The sequence below is a fragment of the Globicephala melas genome, chromosome 13, assembly GCF_963455315.2.
Source record: "Globicephala melas chromosome 13, mGloMel1.2, whole genome shotgun sequence".
NCBI classification, from domain to species: Eukaryota; Metazoa; Chordata; class Mammalia; order Artiodactyla; family Delphinidae; genus Globicephala; species Globicephala melas.
In genome coordinates this window covers 78,717,471-78,723,846 of record NC_083326.1, presented here as the reverse complement: position 1 = coordinate 78,723,846, position 6,376 = coordinate 78,717,471, and the positions used below count along the sequence as shown (strand labels likewise).

The following is a 6,376-nucleotide window of genomic DNA, read 5'->3' as shown; positions in this document are numbered from 1 at the left end:
TTGATACCAGAACCCAGGGTCTTATGCTGCAGCTGGTTAGAAAAGATTGGAATGCAGGCTGGGAAACAGAGAGCATAAGAAAGTGAAGAAGTGGCAGTGAGTGTCTCGCAGGCTGTACGTGGGGAATGGGGGGTAATCCGTGGTAATCCAGGCTGGGTGACATCTGGGGACCCCGGGCCTGGATGGAAGGTGCCAGCCAGGCTCTCCATGCCTCATTGCCATGGCTCACAAAATTGAGGAAATCAAGGACTTTCTGCTTACAGCCAGGTGAAAGGATGCCAAGTCTGTCAAGATCAAGAAAAATAAGGATAATGTGAAGTTTAAAGTTTGATGCAGCAGATACCTTTACACCTTGGTCATCACAGAAAAAGAGAAGGCAGAGAAGCTGAAGCAGTTCCTGCCCCCAGCTTTGGCAGTGAAGAAGCTGAAATGAACCACGCATGCTGATTTGAACTGTACTGAAATTTTAAAAATTAAAAAAGAGAAGAAAGAAAGTGAAAAAGTCACTAAGGAGATAAATATTGAGGACAAGAGCAGTGAAACTTACCTGTGACTTTATATAAACTTAGATGAAGATGCCCATTTAAAGATGGTCCCCAAAAGACAGGCTGTACCCTGAAGCAGGGAAGATAAACAACTCCTGGGGAGGCCAGATATCCCCTGGAAGGGGAGAAGCTGAACTGATTGTCAAGAAGATAGTTTTGGGCAAACAAGAACCATCTTCAAGATTCTAGAGTTTTGTGAGCAAGAGATGCCAAAATAAATCCTCTCGTGAGTGCTACATTCAGTGTCGCTGTTCGTTTCTGTTGGGGCCAACACTCTATTTGTTCACTTACCATTTACTGAATGTCTACCAAGCCCTGTGCTAGACTCTGAAGACAGAGACCCGGATGAAACATTGTCCATACCTTCAGAGAGATTCCAGGCTGGAGCAGGAAGACAGACATGTAAAGTGATTCTTACAATTCAGAGTGGCAAGGGTTCTGATATAAATTTCCACAGGGTGCTACAGGAATACAGGAGAAGGGTACCTGTCCCTGCTGTGTACACCAAGGAAGACTTCTTGGAAGAGGTGACCACTTGAGCCCAAAGAATTTGTGGGAATTAGCCAGGTGAAGGAGGGAGTAAAGGGCATCCCTGGTAGTGGAAAGAGCAAGAACATGGGTGGGGGACATGGGGGTGTAGAAACACCATGGCTTGATTGAAGCAGTCATTGTCAGACATTGCTGGAGCTACAGGGATGAGTGTGGGCTCCATGAAGGCAAAGCCCTCTCTTTGTTCTGTTCCCCATTGTTACTGCAGTATCCAGCATGGTGCCTGGCACACAGTAAAGGTCAGAACTCCAGTAAGGAGTGTGGGAACAGAGGGGAGGAGATGGACTCCAGGGCTGGAGTGTGTGAGTGACTGAAGAGTGTATATGTCTGAAAGGACTTTGGCAATGAACAAATGCGCTGAAAAGTGAAATTTCACATTCCTTGGGGTTTTGCCTTTTGGGAGTTTCCTATTTGTAAAAATACAGATTCATTGCTATTTGACATTGGAATTGTACAACAAAGAATGTTGCTCACCACCCGTTTCTACAAGGATTAAGTCATTAGCCACTGCAGTGATTGACCGACAGTGCACCCTGACAGGAATTCAGGATGAATACCAGGATGGGGTACTCTGTACTTTAGAAAACAGGCCCCTTACATAGTTAGGGTGTATATTCAGGAGGAATTTTAATGAACCCAGATTCTTGCATCTTCCCACACATAGTAAAGCACTAAAATCATGAACTGAGATACCTGTTACTTGTGACTAGCAGTAACCGTTTACCAAGATGTATGCTTGACTGCACGTATTCCCTCACCAAAATCATATGTATACTGGCCTCTCCCTCTATGTCTTTGAAGCAGTTCCTCAGAGTTACTTAGAGACTCTTTCCCAGGCTATTGTCCTCAATAAGGTCCCTGAATAAAACTGAAACACACAATTCATGTTGTGCGTTTTCTTATTTCCATCGACAGAATGGTCAGAAATACATGCTGAGAAGAAAAAGGAGGTCTAGGGTAGTTAAACCTAAAAGTAACTTACTTATCCAGGAATCTAACCTTCCATCTCCTTTCTATTTCCACAAATGCCCTATATCTTCTGAAGGCGCCCACCTGGAACCCCTGCCTCTCCAGAACCCAGCCGAGAATCAAGACTGCCAAGCCACAAAAACAAAGGTCATAGAGTCCACAGCGGAGCAGGTAATTTTCTCATTTAGTGTCTCTGTATTCTTATTTTACCCAGAGTTCTAATAAGTTTAGTCGTCTGGGTTCCAAGGTAGAGAATGTATAAAGCAACAAATTAAACAGCAAATTGACAGGAGCAAGAAGCACAGTTATGTTCATAGTTACCGATTGCTGGACATCTACTGCCTGCAGGGTACTTTACTGGCGCATGCTTCATCAAGTCCACTCAATAACCCCCAGAAACGGAGGCTCCAAGAGGGGTAAATAACTTACCTAAGGACACATGGAAACGTAAGCAAACCTGGCAGATAGGAGGAACCAAACCCGTGCTCAGTGCCTAACCTGCAGGAGGAATTAAAGAAACAGCAGTCTGGGGCCATTTTGTGTGTGAGATAAGCCCTTCTGGTTCCCACAGATAGCAACGTTCAGACACAAAGGGTCATTCCTGGAATCGTCATGAGAAAAGATTGCATTGTGTCCACTGCGCTCTGTTCAGAGTAAGGGAACTATGTGCTACATTTCAGAAATATCAGATAAGTGGGTGAGTTCTGGCTTTGTCCATGAGCTGTGACCTTGAGCACACTGCCGCTTTTCCTCCTCTGATGGTGAGGGTTATTGTTTGAACCAACAATCTCTGAAATTCTTTGAGTTCCAGGCAGCTTGGACCAACTCCTATCTCTTGGAAGACCTTGGCTGTGGAACCCAGGGTCCATTCAGGACTGAGAGCGCCACCTGGTGATTCAACCTTGTAAGTGAGATTTTTCACTTCCTCCTGTGCCCAGCCAACCCAGTCGACAATTCCAGTTTAGACCTGCAGGATGGTTTTTTTTCCCCTAACTCCTTGAAATTGCTTTTAAAATGTTGTGAATATGTGTATTTTCCTGGTTAGAGGGTACATAGATTTTCATCACAAGTTTCTTAATCCTCCCTTTCCCCAGTCCAAGTTTTTACTTCTGTCAGTAAATGTGAGGCCCAGAGCAGAAGTGATTCATTCTATAAACATGGGCTGGAGGCTGTGACTTTGTTTGGAAAGTTATTTTACCTCTCTGAGCTTCAGCTTCCTCATTTGTAAAATGTCGATAAGATTTGTACCTCCTTCTGAAGTCTGCTCAAAGAATAGGAGGAGAACTTCCATAGAAAGTGTGCCTGGCAAGAGCATTATTATATATTATGAGGAAATTTTCTCAAAATCTTGCAAGAAGTCAGCCATTGGCTGGAAAAGCCAGGATGCAAGTAGGTACTGTGTCTCTGCCAGTTTAGCAGAGACAGGGAATTCTAGACAGGGAATGAAAAAATCTTAGAGTGGATTTAAGTTTAATGCACTTGTCTTTGAGAAATGGGATGGAACTTTTGCACGGTGGGAGAAAGAATTGAAGCGAACAATGATCAGATTCTGGGACCCTAAGAGGTTGGGAATTCCTGGCTACACAGCCGAAGGAGTTTGACTGAAATCTTCGGAAAAAGAAAAAATAATGGCATAAAACGCTACCTGACCACGTTCCAGGCCAGTGCCTTGGCATACTGAGAGCCCAATCAAAGTAAAGAGAGGCAGGCTTTTGTAAAATGCCAGCATCTGCTCATAGTAGAGCATCAAAGGAAGCAAGAACAATCTTTTCTCCAGAAGACGTGAGTGGAATGATGGTTAAGGCAGAGAGGAAACTAGAAAAGAAGTGCCCCAAGTTCTCTGAGTCCCTTAGTTGCTTAAATACCTATTGAATGTCCATCAAGTGATGAATGGATAAACACTATGTGTTATCTCCATACCCTGGAATATAATTCTGCCATAGAAAGAAAGGAAATACTGATACCTGTTACAACACGGATGAACACATTATGCTAATGGAAAACTTTATGCTAAGTGAAAGCAGCCAGCCACAACACACAGTGTTTGGTTTCATTTATATGAAATGTCCAGAATAGGCAAATCCGTAGAGACAGAAAGCAGATTAGTGTTTGCCAGGGGTTGGGTGTGGCGGGTGGAAGGAATTGAGAGTAATAGCTAAAGGGTAAGGGATTTCTTTTGGAGGTAAAACAAGTCTAAAATTGATTGTGGTGATGGCTGACAACCCTGTGACTATACTAAACACCATTGAGCTGTAGACTTTAAATGGGAGAATGAAAGTGTGTTATGTGAAACATACTTCAACAGTGATGTTGAAAAAAACTCTCATTGAACGTCACACATCTGGGTAATCACAATAGATGGATCCTCTATCATTACATAAACTTTGAAAACAAGTGTTAACGGGTATGTAATATTCCAACGGGTGCATATTAGGTAACCAGCAAAGACTGTAGTCTCCAGAAGTTGGTGAGACTGGTTGTCCCTGGGGAAGAGGACTGAGGCCTGGGGGAGGTGGACAGATGGCTCACTTTCAAGATATAATTGCATTACAAAAGTGCTTGGAATTTGTTTGTTTGATTTAACTTTTTATTCACAAACACCAATGAAGTATCTATGTTCTCTGTCCCATCTATATATCATTTTTCCCCTCATTGTTTTGTCACTTTCCCATTTTTTTCTACTTTAAAAAAATTTGTGATAAAACACACATAACATAAAATTTACGTCTTGGGAGTCCCGTGGTGGCCTAGTGGTTAGGATTCCGTGTTTTCACTGCCATGGCCCAGGTTCGATCCCTGGTCGGGGAACTGCAAGACGCGTGGGCGTGGCCAAAATAAAAAAATAAAATAAAATTTACCGTCTTAACCTTTTTTTTTTTTAACCTTTTTAAGTGTATGGTTCAGTGACATTAGGTACATTCACATTGTTGTGCCACCATCACCACCATCCATCTCCAGAACTTTTCCTCTTGCAAAATGGAAAGGACAGATAAATGAAACACCTCCCCATTTCTCTACCCACTCCTCACCCTCTCTACTTTCTGTCTCCAGGAACTGGATTGCACCAGGTACCTCTCAAATAAGCGGTGTCATACAGTATTTGTTCTTTTGTGACTACTTTACTTCACTTAGCACAATGTCTGCAAGGTTCATCTGGACTTTTTTTTAAACCATTAGCATTTTATTAGTTTTCCAGTTAAAAAAACTAGTTAGTTGTCAAAAACACACAATGTCTATTTTTAATATAAAGTTAGGGGAAAAAAGTAGGAATGAAAACTGTAAAATGTCATCACAACTTCATAAAAAAAAAGAAAATCACACATTGGAATGCAGCAGAAAAGTTCCTGGTGATGATAGTGATTACTTCTAGATGACTTATGGTTACATTTTCTTTTCTCTCTTTGTTTTTTCATTATTCTAGACTAAGCATAACATGCTCATGTTTATAATCAGGAACACAGCAAATGCTATCTAAAAAATAGACAACTTCAGGAAAATGCTTCATCCAAGCTTTCTCAGGATACCCTGAGATTACTAAGTTCTTCTGTCCCCATGAATTCAATACCTTTGTGACTGCCAATCCACATGTCCCGATTTGGAGTTAGGAAGGTAACATTTGTGTTGGCCGACAAATGCACTCAATAGGTGAGGGTGAGAGCAGAGAACAGGAGTTGTTTTGTTTTTTGTTTTTTCCTTTGGCCACGCAGCTTGCAGGATCTTAGTCTCCTGACCAAGGATGGAACCTGGGCCCCTGGCAGTGAGAGCGCAGAGCCCTAACCAGTGGACTGCCAGGGAATTCCTGAGAACAGGAGTTTGATGGGAGAATGTATTCACCTGAGTCATCTGGCACAACTGGCTCCCAGCAGGTCTCCTCCTGGATAATCCTGTTGTTTCCCACCTTGGAGTCGTCTTATGGGGGGAAAGTGGTCTGTTCCAGAGGTACTGGCTCTGGAGAGCTGCCTATAGTTCAGTAACTTCACAGTGATAACTTGTAATTGGTTGTCGTGGACGTATTTACACCATGGAAATTGGCGGACACTACAATCACCCTCACTGCCACCAGCCGAGCATCTGTGGTTCCACATTCACCAGCACAGGCTGGGCTCCTTTCATCCTTTAGGATGAGTGAGCCATGCATCTCTTTTCAGCTGCTGGTTGCCCATTTCTCAGGGCACTGGATGATCACTTTCCTCATGCCTCAGTAAGCAGCATTTTATCTTCTGAGGGTGGATCTGCTTCCAAGTCCCGTGGTTCTTTGTCACTTGGAGACACTGAACTTCAAGCTCTTGGTCTTGAGTCCAGAGAGGAGATGC

General features: G+C 43.1%; 1 pseudogene; it reads left to right on the top strand.

Moving 5' to 3' along the window:
- The first annotated feature begins 220 nt into the window (after nucleotides 1–220).
- On the top strand, nucleotides 221–433 carry LOC115855299 (large ribosomal subunit protein eL38 pseudogene; annotated as a pseudogene).
- The last annotated feature ends 5,943 nt before the right edge of the window (nucleotides 434–6,376 follow it).